The 16,645-nt window shown below is 36.3% G+C and overlaps 1 long non-coding RNA gene across 2 annotated transcripts; it reads right to left on the bottom strand.

Moving 5' to 3' along the window:
* LOC110404555 lies at positions 1,536 to 16,438 on the bottom strand. Of its 2 annotated transcripts, XR_002442314.1 has the most exons (6): positions 16,269 to 16,438; positions 15,873 to 15,944; positions 12,618 to 15,790; positions 10,688 to 10,807; positions 8,976 to 9,152; positions 1,536 to 3,945 (listed from the first exon to the last, which is right to left on the bottom strand). It is a non-coding gene; the product is annotated as an uncharacterized LOC110404555 (long non-coding RNA). The 2 variants fall into 2 exon arrangements; XR_002442315.1 differs by lacking the exon at positions 8,976 to 9,152.

Genomic DNA, 16,645 nt, shown 5'->3' with positions numbered 1-16,645 from the left:
GGCATAAAAACGTACACAGAACAGATATTCGTTATCAATATTCTACTACCAGCAAAAAAGGGGGGGAATATTTTGAGAGGGAAGAAAGCGGAATAGGTAAAATGGTCACGTCTGAGTCTCACCTTGTGTCCACACACTGGCACACAGGTAGGGCCCATTCCAAGCCCAGAGTCCCAGTCACACCCCCAGCCCGGCCCCCCAGTCACCAGGCTGCTGGACGACGTCTCAGACAAGCTAATCCTATTTATCTGTCAGATGATTTCATGTCAGCGTGTTAAACTTGTGTTCTACACCAAACCCCCGAACTGTTACCAGGAATATCTCAAAAGGACTGAAGTAGGAGGTTGACAATAACAGTAAAAGGGGATTTTTTTTTCTCCCCTTTCTTTAATTCAGACACTCAGAGGAAGAAAAACATGCCTCCAGACCAATGAACATGCAATTTTATGAGAATGAGCATATGCTTAGCTAGTGGATGCATTTCTGTTGCTCAGGGTGGCACCAGAAGTTACATGCTATATTTTTCATTCTCTTCAGTGGTAATTTCTTGGTCATTTACCTCCTCAGTAATAATGTTTAGCAGAGTAAAATAATGCTTTAGGCTTTAAGTCTTAAAGGTTCTTCCCCCGTTGCCCTCCTCAGTAGGATGACTGATTTCAGCCCTTTAGAAAAATAAGCTTAGTTATGAGACATTAGTGGCATTATTGCCTCCTTTAATATTCGTGACAGTCTCCCACAAATGTATCACAAGTTGGCATTTATTAGTGCTAGGCACAAGTAAGGGGCATGTTATTTGATTTGAATAACAGCTTGGAGCTACAGTTTGAGTCCAGAAATATATTAGTCAGAAACAATCTCATTTAATAACACAGAAACTAATAAAAGAAAAGTATTCCAACTGATTCGAAATTGAATTTATGAATATTGCTTAGCGGGATTAATGATCAAAAACTGAACCTGTTTGTCATGTTATAACAGACTTTTCGATTTAAATGCAAAACTAGAAGTCAATGAGTCCAATGGATTGTATATTGCTTTGAAGAAAACCAGTTCATTTTACACATAAGCTTTGAAATTGGCAATAAACTTTAATTACAGGGTCAGATAATCAAATTATAATCAAATAGCCTCACATAAAATCTATGTTTGAAATTAATGAGATACAATTCTACCAGTCTGTAATATTGTACCTCTGAAACTTACTAAAAGACATTTCATTTTCATTTAAAAGTCACCTTAAGGACTTTTCCCTCAATTTCTTGTGCATAGCACAATTTTATTTGGAAATGTCTCATTTTTAGACCACACAGTTCTAAAGATTTTTGCATATGGAAAAATCATTTGTTATTCCAGAGGGTTTTTTTTATTGATAACAAGAATTTTAATACAGCAACATTAGAAATCTTTCAAGTAGATGCATATTTATGCGTTTTTAGAGAAAGCCACAGTTCAAATAATGAAGCTGTATAGTTGTTCAAATGCACATACTTATTAAAATTTTCATTTAAGATAAAATTTTTCATGACTGACCTTAACTTGCAAATGCAAACATACATGCTAATGTGCACTACTGCCTCATCTCTTTCTTTTCTGGAGTATACAGCCATGATAATTTCTCCCTAAATGCTTTCCCTTATTTGGAAGAAGAAATATCTCTTTTATTGAAAAGAAAAGATAGAAAGTATAAATCCAAACTCGCCCTGGCTTTCTCGAAGACTTGCTGTGTGGCTTCAGGCAAGTCACATTGTATTTTATAGCTAAGCTTTCTCAAGTGTAAAATGGCAGCTTAGTACACTTCTGTACAACTTCATTGGATTTATCATGGGACCTTATTAAACGTACTACCATTGTCAAAATGAAGATGCAACGTTTAATGTAGACATTGTCAGACCTTCTTAAACATACAAATGTACAAGTACAGAAAATGCCAAATAATTATCAATCAGTCTACTCAACAACAATAAAAGTGCTCAATAGCACATAATGTAATTTTTAAAAACCTACACCACTATTAGAAAATAACTTATAAAAGAAGTACAATCATAAGATTATACTACAAAGCAAAATATTTGTACTTTAAAAAAAATCAAGTTATTACAAGTTAAAAATTAACAATCATCAAAAATACTTACCATAATAAATCATCTACTTAGGTGGACCACAACAAGGAAAATTTGACGCATTGCCAAGAAAATCGCTCCTCAGTAAACTTGGGTGTGAACTTACAGTAGTTAACGTATCACATCTCACTCAGGTTCCAACAGGGCACTGCAGTCTCCCTAATTTCCTAGATAATTCATAGAGGGAGCAGCTCCTCCAGATCTTTATTCCGGGGAATCATTTTTAAAATTCTTCAGTAATGGGGATTCTCTCACTTCATACGTGAAATTAATCTACAGCTTTACATATCTCACCATTATCAAGTTTATTATCTTTCCTAATTACTTTCCCTCATTCTCATCGCTTTATAGCAGTATAAACAAAGATCATCACTGATGCTCACACAAGCCAAATGTTAGCTCACTTCTATTCTGTCACATACAGCTGTCATTTAGGCAAGTTATGCAGGCTAACATACTCCAATCAACCAAGAACCGAACACAAAACTGACACAATATGTATTGCTAAAAGCTGCTGATAAGTGAGGTTGAAACTTTTCACATTTTACATGGAATCTCTGTCTGTCACGGGTAAAAAATGTCTCATGATTTCACTCATAACAAACTCATATTTTGTTCTGTTTTCTGTACATATCTTTATGCAGAAAAGGTATATTACAATTAACTTCTTTCTGTAATACCTTTCACTGGAAAATGAACACATGTGAATGTTAAAATTTTGCTTCCAGTATCAATATAAATTCAAAGTAAAAATATCAAGCCCAAACATGCAACAGTTTTAATTCTGACGGAATGCTGTAAATCTTGACTTTTTTCCCTCTCTACTGTAATGTTTTAAAGCTCCATGTTTCTCCTATCTCAACCAGTTTCTCAGTGTTTTGCTTTACAAAGGACAAAAGTCATCGGGACAAATACAATTCTGCTAGTAAATATCTAGAAAAGATGTGAGCAGCTTTAATTGAATCTGGTGTGTGAGCACTTTCAGCCAACAGGTCATGAAAGAAAAGACAAAGTCTATGACTGGCCCTTGCTCATGAGAATTATAAATGCATTTGCACGGCAGCAGTTCTGGATGATTTACAGAGTGGAGAGAAGGTCCAGCACAACACTTTACATGTCAAGACCTTCTTCAGACAGATGTTTCGTACTCTAATGGTGACAAGGTAGACTGATTTGGATCACACTGGTTAAAGGGTGAATTTTGAAGATGATTAAAATCAGCAAGACACCTCATGAAATAGTAGTTTCCCCAATTTTTCACATCCAATCTCTCAGCTTTCATTGATCAGTAACTAATTTGGTAGTGCAATTTAGCATTCAAAAAAAATTAGATACTGCAAGCAGAACAGTGACAACAGTGTAGGGTATGTGGAGTCTTCACAGAAATAACACTAGAGGAGAGGGCAGTTGTGAACATCTCACCTGCATCGGTGTGATCAGGTGAAATTGCAGCTCTGTGCAGTGACTGACACGGTGTACACACAGCCTGGAGGTTACAGGCAACCTGCTGTTTGCCAGCTGAAACATACCGGCACGATCATTTTGCACAGAGTTTCTCAGTCTTCAGAATTGGGACTTTTTTCATTAACTCTTCTGACTTTCTCAGAAAAGCATACATTTTGGAGAGGAATCTAAACTCCTTCTCCTTGAATGCGACACAGAGTTGGATGCTGGATGTCTTATTATTCCCATTTTTTTTTTGCCTGAGTTTTGAAACAAACAAGCAAACAGCACCACTGCATTCAAAAGCTTACTATCCTCCACTTCATTTCCATTTGAAAAGAAACAGATGTGCAAATCAGGTGTTTCCTTTAATCCTGTGTACCTATAAAGAATGTAAAAAAGTATTTGAACAAACACATGGAAATTGTTTCTCTGCTTCTTTCTTCAAAGTCTTCATTAGCCATAATCGTTACATTGAGGCAATTTTACTGAAATCCTTGCTATTACATTATATATTTGCTATGAACAACTCTGAGTAAAGTCTTTGGACCCCATATATTCCATTCATTACTTCTTATATATGCATTATTTTTTTATTGGATCCCTCAACAGAATCCTGCTTTCTTTTCTCTTAGGATTGGAGACACTATGAAAAAGATACATAGGTGTCCTTACCTTCTAGAGTTTTTAAGCATTTGCAGAAATAAATATGATATTTATCTATAAGTTTTCTACTTCATCCAGGTTTTTTCTTTAATTATTATTCAGTTTTTAGGAACTTCATACAAAAACATTAGTACCATTCTCAATTCATAAAAAGCACAGAGTGAAATCATTGGAGGCCATATACAAAGGCTACGGTTAACGCAGAAGTCTAAGCTCTCTTGATTTCCTTTAGTGGAGAGAAATGAACCCATCCCAAAAGTGCCCCATGAAGGTTTGGTTAACTTCCTGATATGAGTCACTTTGCAAAGGAACCTCTCTTACTCAACAAATTAGACAACTTGACAACCTCAGTAAAAGAATCTAGATCTTCAACCTCAGCCCAAGTGCAACTAGCCTCTTCTTTTAGCCAACATCTTGGTTTCTTACAGGCCATTTTATGAAAATGCTCAGAGTTGCTGAATTGTGAGAACCTGACTCAGGCCAAACACAAAGTGCAAAATGCTAGTGGCAAAAAAAAAAAAAAAAAACTAAAAAAAACCACTTTATCAGCTGCTCCTTCATCTTTGGCACAAGTTTCAAGATTCTACTTTCAGCAACTCATGGGACCAGAACATAAATAAAAGCTGTTATTCCCAAGTTCACTCATGCCTTTGAACAACCAATTCCCTACTGTCATGTTAATGGAAATACTTGCAACTAGCAATCAAAATGCTGTATGAGTGCATCAGTAGCTTTGCCATGACTGCATTCAAGTCTGTGGCACGCTGTGGTAGATCTGTAACTGCCTGGCAAGTTTCCCTCAAGATACCTGAATCTACTGAATCATTGAATGAGATGCATGTTCTGTCCTGATCATAAATTCCCAACTACAAAAATAGTCTTTAACCATAGCCATGAGTTACTTTTGCAGTTATTTGTCTTTGGAAAACTCTTACCCTCCATGCCCTCCCCCTGACCTCCCACCCTGGCAATAATCTAGCAATATCTCAAACCCTTTGTGTTCCTGTGTCAACACTATCCCCAAACTGTAAGTGTTAGCAGCTGTGCTCAATATGAAAGGGTTTTTGAAACACAGGGAGACTAAAACAGGAGCAATCACAAGAGCCTCTTTGACTCTCAAAATATTAAATCACGCACTGCTGATCACTGAAATGGTTTCCTTTCCTTACCCAACTTATGTAGTGGTTTTGCTATTTTGGCCAATCTACAAATGAACCTTTTGTAATAGGAGGCCTAAAAACTCTGAACATGTGTGCATCCAAAGAACTGGCAAGTTTTTGGACAGCCTCAGCTTTCTTTTCATTGTGAAAGTTTATCCTCACTGATTGTACACTTAAAATAATTTACTTGTTTTAAAAAGTGTTCCTGTTTCTTTGGATAAAGTTTTAAATTCATGCTGTAAAGTTACTGTGTTTAAAAATGTACTAGTTCCTGCTCATCGAGATTTTACCTAAATCAAAATACAATTAAGCTAGGCTGAAAGAGAGAGCAAAAGTGGTCTGTCAGCCTGTAAAACATGGTGACACACCAACAAAGACAAAACCATCACTTTAAATGACCATAGACAGACCTTGTCCTTCTCTTTAACTAGGCTTCCTTATGTGTTTTGTCTTTTTTCTTCTGTTTGTTACTGTCTCTGCTACATGAGAACAACACAAAACTGTCACAGCATTAAGAGCATTATATATTCACGAGAGATATAAAAACAAAAACAAGAGACACACAGCACCTTGAAAATTTCCAAGTATCTAGTACCACAGTCTATTTTCTTTAGTTGAGCTGCAGGCCAAGCTGACAAATTTTTATGCCTCTCTGCTTTATCCACTGTAGGAATTGCAAAGAAATTTCCCTTCACCTTACTGGTAACTGGTGAGGTAAGTGTATTAGCATTCATTTTCATCCTGTTTTCAATCTTTTGTTAGACCAGCCTTGTTGATTTGGAGCACTACTCCATTTATCTAGATAGTTTATTTGTAGTTTTTCTGTTCATCTAATGAAATTAGTTCAGAGGCATAAGGTTTGTGCTCACCTCCAACTTCCTTTTCTTGGCAATGTTTTCCTATGGGAGTAACTGCTAGGACCACTTGTTTTCCTTTTGCAGCTGTTGTTTCTTTCCTCAATTTTTTTTTTCTTGTCACAAACATTTAGGAAACAAGCAGAGATCCACTCCAACTTCAGAGCCATAGGAACATTACCAAACAACAGCTTTAACATGCAGGTTACCAGAGGGTACCATCACCTGCTCCACAGTAATCACCTGTGTGCATTCTCTTATTGCTCACTACCCTGTTTACTGGAGTAAATAGCTCTTGAGGCATCGGAAGCAACTTAAGCTAGCCCTTAGTAGACAACCATTGCTCAGGTTTTTACAGGACAACTGCTGCAACACTGCAAATGGATGCAGGGAAAGCATTCACAATGTGAAGACCTTTATGTTAGAAGAAAATGGAGACCTGGGATTTTTTCTGTGCCAGTGATAGAACGTTTCCCAACTATTAATGAAAAACAAAAGTATTTGTTTACACATTATTTCAATTACCCAGTCTTCCTTTTCTCTTTAGAATCTCCAGTGTTAATTACTAAACAGTTGTCCCGCCCTGACAAAATTCTTTTTAGATTCCTATAAATCTTTAATTTCTTTTTAAAGCAATCACCCACTATTCTATGTACTTCTTAGCCTCTGTACTGTAGTCAGTAGCTAAGCTCTCATAAGCTGTTCATATACACTACCACAGTTCTTGTATCTCTAAGCTTTGTCCTCTCAGCTGCACGCATCTATTTGCTGAAGTGGGAGTCTTCCAGAAAACCATGTCAATATTTCCAATTGTCCCATGTTTAGTCCTCCTTTTTATTGCCATCTTTCATATTTATCTCTTCCCCTACTTTTTGTATTATTTCCTACTTTTCCTTGTTTTGTGAGTGAACAATTTTTTTTTTTTAACCCACATAAGATTAATTATTTGAGAGAGTGACATTCAGGCAGCAGTAGAACTTGCACTTACTTATCACTCAGTTTCCATTTTCCTCACTAGTGGGTGTTTATTCTTCTGAATGACTGTTCCAAAACACAGAAAACCTACATCAAATTCCAACTCGCATTTGAATGGCAAAAGAACATCAGATAAAATAGCACTATGCCAGCTGTCAGTCACATAAATAGAGTAACTGTTTCTAAACTTCATCTTAAAATTAGTGTAAGGATTACATACAATCTGTTTAAAATTAAGGTCAACAGCAACGTAAAATCAAGAAGATACAAGAAGCACATTAGTACATTTAAAATATTAGATTGGTGCTCATCATCTGAGGAATGACATCCTTATACGGCCTCTCAAACAAGAGACGGAGCAAAAATCCTCATTATTATTATTTTTTAAAGGAACTCAATAAATACATGAGGTGATACGATATGATTTCCTGCGCCTGTTAGCCTTTTCCTGATAAAACTACCTGAAATTTAAGCTAACCATACCAGGATACCAACACATATAACCTTATGTGCTGCTTTTCTGGAAATAATCAGAGATAGTATACTTCTAGTATCTTGGACTGAAAATCAGTTTGGAGCATGCAGACCCAAATTAAAGCAGAGAATTTATGATGTTAAACATGGTGAATCAGTGGAGCCCCAGAAGCAGACAGCTGCCATCAGTAAGATTTTCTTCCTCATGACTGTAGGTGGAGCCACAACATAAGTAAATACCCTCCTGGCAATACAAGTTTGGAATTCTGCAGAACATACTTGGAGGCTTTTCAGCATTTTTACATTATAGAGGTTTTAATTTTCAGCACAAACAATGTGTGAAGCCCGCTGTTTCCCTGGTTTCTCAATCTGCTGAGCCAATTCATTTCTCCTCAAAAGTCCGGAAGGAAAGAAAAACTGTTGTTCAACTTTTATTCTGTCCAGCAATTATCACCTAATTTAAACTTCTCTAACAATTTCTCTGCTTTAGGGCACCTCCAGGGCTGCCAGTCCAGCTGAATTCATTTAGAAAATTAAATCCAAACCTGACTATACTTATTCATCCTCTACACCCATTGTTCCCTTTATAATTTTGTGCTACTGTACTAAAAGGAAAGGCAATAGCATATTTTGTGGATTTTATTGTATTACATATAAAACATACCGCTGAAATACAGACTGTAGGAGTCTTAGTGAGGAAAGAGGGAACATAGCACCATCTGACTGAAAGATGTTAGATAAAAGAGTTGCTATTTATAGAAGTAAAATATGTCTACAGTTACCACTGTGACTAACAATACAGGGTTCATGACTATAATTAATCCTTTCCTTCCTATGCCTCACTTATTCAAAAAACAAAGTACTGATCCCTCGCAGCAAAGCAGCAACAAACCTCCATAAAACCAAGAAGAAATACAGAAGAACCACTTCCCAATTTTTTTGATTGTTTATTCGTTTTCTGTTGCACACGAGAAGCAACTAATATCACTGATGTTCTGGGAGTCAGAATGTATGCAGGCTATCGGTAACGAACGGTATTTGGAATCAGGGTATGGGCATGGAAAGCTGCAATTACCAGGAACACTTTTAAAACTATGATTATTTTACAAATTAAGGAGTACTCTTCAGATCACTTTAGATCACATTTGGCAAATCTGCCTGGTTCTAAATGCTACAATACCAAAAAGTATGTGTGGCCAAAAGCCACTCTCAAAAGAGCCAGAGAGCTAAAAAGGATGAAACGATACAGCTCACACATAAAAATTAGAAATAATGATGCTGACCTGCACTGGGGAATTGAATAGGGTCATTTCACTCCCTTTAGGATTCTGCAGTCCAAGGAAACTGCAAGCCCATGTGGTGCCTTCTGTAGTCACAAGACAGTTTCTTGAGCCACACTCAAATGCATCTGAACTGCAGGTGATTCAAAAGCTATCAAACGATCACAAATCTTTATATCCCTAAATTTACGTGAAACAAACAGGTACACGAGTTTATTCTCAGACTGAGGTTAACTTCTGGTAAACATCTGTGATACTTCTGGTTTTACAAGCCATAATTATCCAAAAGTATTATTTTTTAGTTTATGCTTATGAAAGTTATTTTCTGATTGCACCGTAAATTTGCACAATTGTCAGTTCGTGTTACATGGCTCAACGATGGCACGGATCTGATCGCCATTTCAACTTGCCAGTACTTCCAAGTTCAACATATTTGAATTGATTATAGACTCAGAAGTTGAATCGAATTCAAACTACTGATTAGGCAGGTCAATTACACACCCTATACATTTCATATATATTTCATCTTGAACGCCAGTAATAGCCATGAAGGTGATTATCCAATTGAAACCTATTTGCTGATTCAGTTAACACGTTATGCCAATAACAAAAGCACTTGGGAGCATCCAGGTTTACTGCAGGGTAATGGATTCTCAGATGAAAAATACAATTTATCAATCCTATTTATTACAGGACATTGTTTATATATTATTATATTGTTTATTATATTTATTATATTATTTCTTATATTATATTATTTCTTATCCTATTATTATTTCCTTCAGTTGGAATTAAGCTATATAGGTACATAAGTTTAAGAACATATTGTACTGAATTGTACTGCATAATTTTATTAATTTCTCTCATTCTGAAGCCAGTTGTTTCATAGTCATTTATAAAATGCAAAATTGTCGATAAAGAGATGATTTTTTTTTTTAAGCCAATGAGCTAACAGTTACTTTCTTATCACTCAGAAAATTATCCTAAATGATTGATAATAACCCTCACCAGCTACTTTAATTTCTTTATTCAGTCATAAGACAGAGGTAGCTGGTAATAATTACATATGATTTTCTCAATGCAGGGGAAAACTCTCTGTGCAGATGAATGATATTAAATTTAGCCTATCCAGATGCTGAGACGTGCTCCAAGATACATTGTATGAAATATCATAAAAGTCTGTGTGCTCTAATTAAATAAAAAGAATCATACTCTGCCTAAATAATTAAAGTAAGATTAAATTGCTTTTAAAGGCTAACCTATCCCAAAGATGCCCAACAAACTCATCTGTGAGCTATTATTATTTTAATCTATAGTCACACGCACAATACAATTTAATTGAGCTAGACATTGTATAATGTTGAGAGATGTATTTATCTCTCTCTGTGTATAAACAAGGAAGTGAGAGAAAAAAAAGAAAATATGTCAGTTCTGTACTGAAACTATCTGCAGGGAGAGTTGCTAACTTCCTCCACAAGTGCACATCCTAAATATATATGTATGTATATGAACAAATACATATGTTTCATATGGTAATGCATAGTCTAACAGATATGTCTGTAAAAATATCTAAATAGATCAAGACTAGGGCCAGCTTTCTTAGGTGAGCAGGAGTTTTGGTACCATTTACAACGGTGACAAAATCAATATATTTAAAGCAGCGCAACATAGTTCAGGAACTTCTCCTTACAGCTCTGGTGTTTGAAAGCACTTACTTTGAGTTTTCACTTCATGGCTTGGATCACAGCTGTAACGAAATCTGATTTAACTGGGCAGCATCTCCTTGGGTACCTGGAGGCTCACAGACTGAATCGCATAGCTGCAGCTTCTAAGCCCTGAAGCAGAGATGTTACATAAGTAGGTGAAACAAGTTAATCTCGCGTTTCAAGTCATTCATTAGCCAAATAAAAGAATCTTTCTAAATAAAACAGTTTTAGCAATTCATTTTATTAAGGGCAACACTTCATAGCGTTTATTTATTTCATATCTGCACTAAGATCTTTCTCTAATATATGGCAGTAGAACTTGTTTTCTGGTGTTCTGGCTTCCATTAGATAACCATTTTGGGACTTTATGCAAGACATATGGAAAAATTCATCACTGATTTACTGCACATTTCCACACAGAGTCAAACTAATATCTGATTGCTATTGAAGAAGTGAAACCCTGCTTGGCAGTGAATATATAAGCAAATTTCCAAACACATGGATGTATGCAGCCTTGTGCAAGGAAGTCTCTGACAGTGAAAGTACAAAACAGTACAATGCAGCCTTTACTGTAAAACGTAATGGGAAAATTTAAGTTGGGATTTCTTTTCATTTCAGAAACTACTGCAAGTGAAACAGGCATTGCAATAACAAACTAAAACTACTGCAGTGTATATTTTCAATCCTTCATGCGATAGCTTTTGAGTTTTATAATTTGTGCTTACAGTAACAATTCGGGAGCTTTTCCTTCTCACTAAGTGCGAAGTGTGGCAGTTCATAATGTTAGTCATGAAAAAGAATCTCTAGTTATCAATTACATATTTTTAATTCCATTCTTGGGTGCCAATTTGCAGTTATCCATAGTGCTGCTTCCAAGAAGAAAAGATATTTAGTATACTCAGTATTGTGTACAGCTTTCTGCCCCAATCTACTCTTTTGTGAATTTCACTTAGGCTAGCAAGACTAGTTTTAGTGCCTTCACAGCAGATGGAATGACTGTCCCATCATTCCTGTTTTACAACAAGTATTTTTTTTTGTCATTTCAGAGCCTATAGTAGCAAAATATGGCAGAAGTTTGTCTCCTCTAAAAACAAGAACTAATTACTCTCACATTTTGTTTCAGACAATGCTAGTAATTAGAAGGTATCATTTCACTTAATCAGAAATCCACCCTGTGCTTAAAGACATAAAAAATAAAAACATAAAACAAACAAAACAAACAAAATTCTGACCATTAATGCTGATTTGGGAAGCGTTTAACTACAGGGCATGGCTCGCAGATGTTTTTGCATCCTCAATAGCTTCACGGGCAAGACAGTTAGCTTTGATGATATGAAAATGTCAAGAAGAATTATCAGGGAGAAAAAAACTCAAGAAGATTTTTGAGGTTATATGGCCATAAGGAGTAATCTTTTTTTCAAGAAGCAGTAGTAAGTATAGCCCATTTTTGATCAGCAGATGGTCCCCTTGAGTAAAAGGACTCCACTGGAAGAAAACAGAGTATTTGTAAAGCAAAATCATGCCTCTTGCTAGATATTCTGTCATGTGCACAGAGTAGTTAATCCATCTTTTAGCAAGATTAGCTGTCAGATTAACACATTATCCATGTGAGTCACAGTTAGTCTAAACCAAGGATGTGCTTGAAGAATGATGTGCACCCACATGAAGGACGGTTTACAGAGGCAGACTTACAACACCACTGTGGAATGCAAACCCAGCGTTTTTAATTTTTTTTTCATTTTTTTGTTAATGATGGCCAAAGCTCTGCAAACAGCCAGTCTCAATTGCTGTATCACGCTGAGCTGATACAAGCCTTGATGTGGATTTGAACATCCTCATGCAGGCCTTGCATCTGCCACACACATATATATATATTAACTCCAGGATGCCTCTATTGTTCTAAACAATATATATTAGAAACATTAAGGAATTTACTTACTCAAAATGCTCTTTAAGTACATGATTTGTAGCCATTCAGGAGCATTCAAATTCTGCAAGGTCAGGTTTAAATCAGTTCAATTTAATAACAGAACAGGATGCAATCTGTGAACAGAATGCTTTCTTTTATAAATCAAGGAAGTGCAAATGAGAGCTTTCACAAGCAGCTGATGGGTGTCAACATCCCTTTAGAAAACCACACTCTGAATATACCTTCCTACTGTATCTCCCTCAGATACGAGGGAAAGAAACTAAATAAGAGTAATCTCATCTCAATGCAACAGTAACCCATTTGGAAAAGACGGCTTCTGGAAACATTATCTTATAAAAGATTACAGTATAGCATGTGACTGCAGCTCAGTGCTAAAGATCTTTCCCCCACCACTGTTTTGTTTCACAGTTTTATTTTATTCTCCATTCTTTTTCACTGTGGCTTTATTTTTCACCCTTCAGCAGGCCAACAAAGCTCCCATTTGGAAGAGCCGGTGTCTGTATCTTTTTTTAATCTCCCTAAGTTAATAACCAAGCTAAACGAAGACAAAGCCTGCCCTGAAACAAGCTTTGTTCCAATACATGAAGTTTGGCAAAAAAAGGAAGCCTTCTTATGGAAGCTGCTTAGCTGACAAGTCACAGCCAAACATTCTAAGTGGCTTCTGATGCAGCTGAGGCTTTTGTGCTGAGTCAGTATTTGCTGTCTGTAGGAGCAGCTAAAACCAAAGAAGAAAACTTTCCCACTATCTTGCTTTGGCTCTCCTTATTGGGCCATGAACCATCATCTAAAGAGTCCTGACTTGATTTGCAGGCATGTGGGACAGCTGGTCTCTGTAGGCAATGCCACGTAAGCAGCTGAGCGTGGTTCAGAATGTGAACATTGCACGTTTATCTTCTAAAGACACCCAGCTGCCATTTAAATATAGTTGTCAACCACCTGTAATTAGAAAATCTGTAAAAGTCAGCAAATTTCACTCAGGAAACCCACCACTAAACCAGCAACAAAGAACACATGCACAAAACTTTGTACGTACAACAATTAAGGAGCTGAATTCACCCAGAAGAAAGCAAGCATTGGATCTCAGACCAAAGACACAAGACACAGAACAAATGACTGCATGCAGCTTTTCTCTATCAAAACAAGCTTGAGACAGTTTACTAATTGAAGTCAGAAAAGATTCTAAAATTAATTGTAAAATATTTGAGGGAGATAGCATCCTAAGGAGCAATTTGCTGAACACATAAGTATTTGAAAGTGGCACATCTAATTTTGTTCTTCAAACCAAGTAGACATCATGAACCCAACATATAATATACTTTGTCCAAACAATGCAACTTCTGGTTTCATGAGAGTTTATATGAAATCAAAAGTCTCTTTAATGTCCTTAAAAACAGTACAGGAAGAAGCAAGGACAATCCCAATCAAGTATTACTCTAATCATCCACATCCAGTAGGCTGCAATAAGAAAAAGGTGGAGTAACTGCCAGAAGCTGTGTACCTACAACCTCACTCCTAATAGATCATCCAACATATTCAGACAGTCAGTGCAGATGTCCCACCTATTTCTCCTTCTCTCCTATTCCAACAACATCCAATAACTAATAAATTCAAAAGCAGTAAGAGAAGCAGCAAAGAGGGATGCAGTTTATGTCTGAAGACTTCCTGAACCCACTGGGAAACCAAAATCATTCTCAATCCTTGTTCAGGCTGATACTCAGTATCACCTTGTAACTTAAGATAATCAACTTACTGGTAGCTCCTGCATCAAGCATTAATCCCCACAGATAAAATACAATTACTAAATATTCATATTTTTTTTCATTTTAAACTGAGTTATTTGATCTAATTATCCTAGTAAAAAAGATGCTGTTTCATACTGATAAATGATGGTAATTCCCATCCCTTTGTTTTGTCTTAAATGAACCAATATAGAGGTTAGAAATCATCTGGTTTAATGTTGATGGCAATGAAGTGGTAGAGCAAAAGGTGAGCACTGAAAACAGGTTTTATATGTGTTTGAGGCAAGGGACATTTTTTTCCTCTGCTAGAAACATTGTTTGACTTGTTTCCCCTTATTTCATTCTATATTTCAAAACAGCATACGTTTCTTAGTAGACAACAGGAATGAAAGCAAGAAACTGCATTAAATAAATCTCCAAAGTCTTTCTAACAGGCTTCAGGCAATGCTGTACTTTTTCTTTCAAATATTTCCATGTAAAATCAGATGTTAACTCTCTGAGTGAACCCATGTGCAAACTCTTTATTCGTCAGATTAATGGCTGTGGAGCAACAGGCAACTGAACGCATTCCCACTCACATGAGGTATTCATGGCTTTCCAGAAAACTTCACATTATTGCAACTACTTTTCAGTCAAGTATGTTGCATCTAGTGAAGAAAGAAAGAAATTACAGAAATGTTTAATGGGAAACTACGGTAGATGTATTGACACAGGGAGGAATTAGTTTCTTTAACCAGCACATGCCTATTAATTTGACAGATGGATTTTTTCCTTGCCATACATTTGGGGGGAGTATTAAATACTTTCTTTTACTCTCTACTCATTTTTTCTCTTTCTTTCTTCAGAAATACTGTCAGATATCTGCTTTTGAGGTTGATCATCCCACATCTTTTCAGATATATTCAATCAGATCTGTTACTTGTTTGTGAATGCTTACAAATGTGTCTTTTTTTTGTTTTTGTTTTTAATTTAATACAGATAAATGTACAGCGTATGTTCGGTTTACAGTGAAACATTGTTAAACTGAACATTCTGGGGCCACACCACAGTTCAGATGACAGGAAGTTCATACTTGTGCAACACAGCGCTGGCTTATTCAAGTATGTATTTTCAGACCTACTAATGACTTCAAAGCATATGTGCTAAACCATACATTCTTGAAATGATGATAGTGGCTGGAACAACAGAAATAGTGGCAAATCAGCAAACCACAGAGTGATAATGTCATGACTGGATTACAGAACAGTTAAGTTCACTGTTACCCCAAACTTAAAATCGTGTACAGTTCATGGTGTCTGGCATGCAAAGAAATAAAGAAAAGCAAGCCTAAGTCACCAGAATACATGACCTGTATTGTGCTTCAGCTTTCATAGTGTCATTTCTTCTTCCAGTTTAAAAGCATCTGCTATACTGTTGAATGTAGTACACTGCTGAACAGTTCCTCTAGGCAACAAAGTAGAATGCCTGATGATGGAGATGCTTACAGGAAAAAGCTTCATTCCACATTTCCAGATAAATGACTTACAACTTTCATTGAGAAGTGAGACCAAAGGTCCATCTCACTGATTATCCTCATTTCTGCGATGTCTAAGCAAACCTAAAGAATAAGAACAGAGCAAGAACATGGCACACTCTCTTAACATTTTCTCACCTTCTACCTATTTTCAGCTCAAGACATTTCCGAGCCAGAAGTGGCTTCTAAGTATTTAGTAAATACATATGGACTTGTCTTCCTTGAACTTGTTCAGTTGTCCCCTACAGGCATGCAAAGCTTAGCCTTTATAGCAACATTGAAGGAGAAGCTGCCATCTCCTCAACAGTACCAATGAATCTTCAGAATGAGAAACAGGCCTTCGACTGAAATTAAGAAGTATAGAGCAGAGCAAGGGGTACTAGTGCTGGAGGAGAGAATATATGTTACCTTCAGCAATACACCATTGTCCCTGCAACTTCTGTCCTTGCACAGTCGTGTTGCACTTAGCCATTAACATGTCCCCAACTCTCACCAACTGCAGCTATGCATTTTTTCCTACTTTTTTTCTTTTCAAAATAATGTTCTGTGCTACTGTTTCTGAAATGCGATAAAGATTCCTTTCAGAAGCTGTAAATCAAAGATCAGATTTAAGAATACTGTTACTTCACAAAAATATTCAACAAAAAATGGTATTTAAATCTTAATAATAACAACGTGGTATCGGTTGTCATCTGCTAGAATTTTTGGTGTTTATTACTGAATAATTTAAGATCCTTACATGCAAATTGTTCTGACAGACATAATTTGAAAACAAACACTGGCAT

This window comes from Numida meleagris, chromosome 10 (genome assembly GCF_002078875.1).
Source record: "Numida meleagris isolate 19003 breed g44 Domestic line chromosome 10, NumMel1.0, whole genome shotgun sequence".
Lineage (NCBI taxonomy): Eukaryota > Metazoa > Chordata > Aves > Galliformes > Numididae > Numida > Numida meleagris.
The sequence above is the reverse complement of the archived record's forward strand: the minus strand, read 5'-3'. Positions and strand labels throughout refer to the sequence as shown.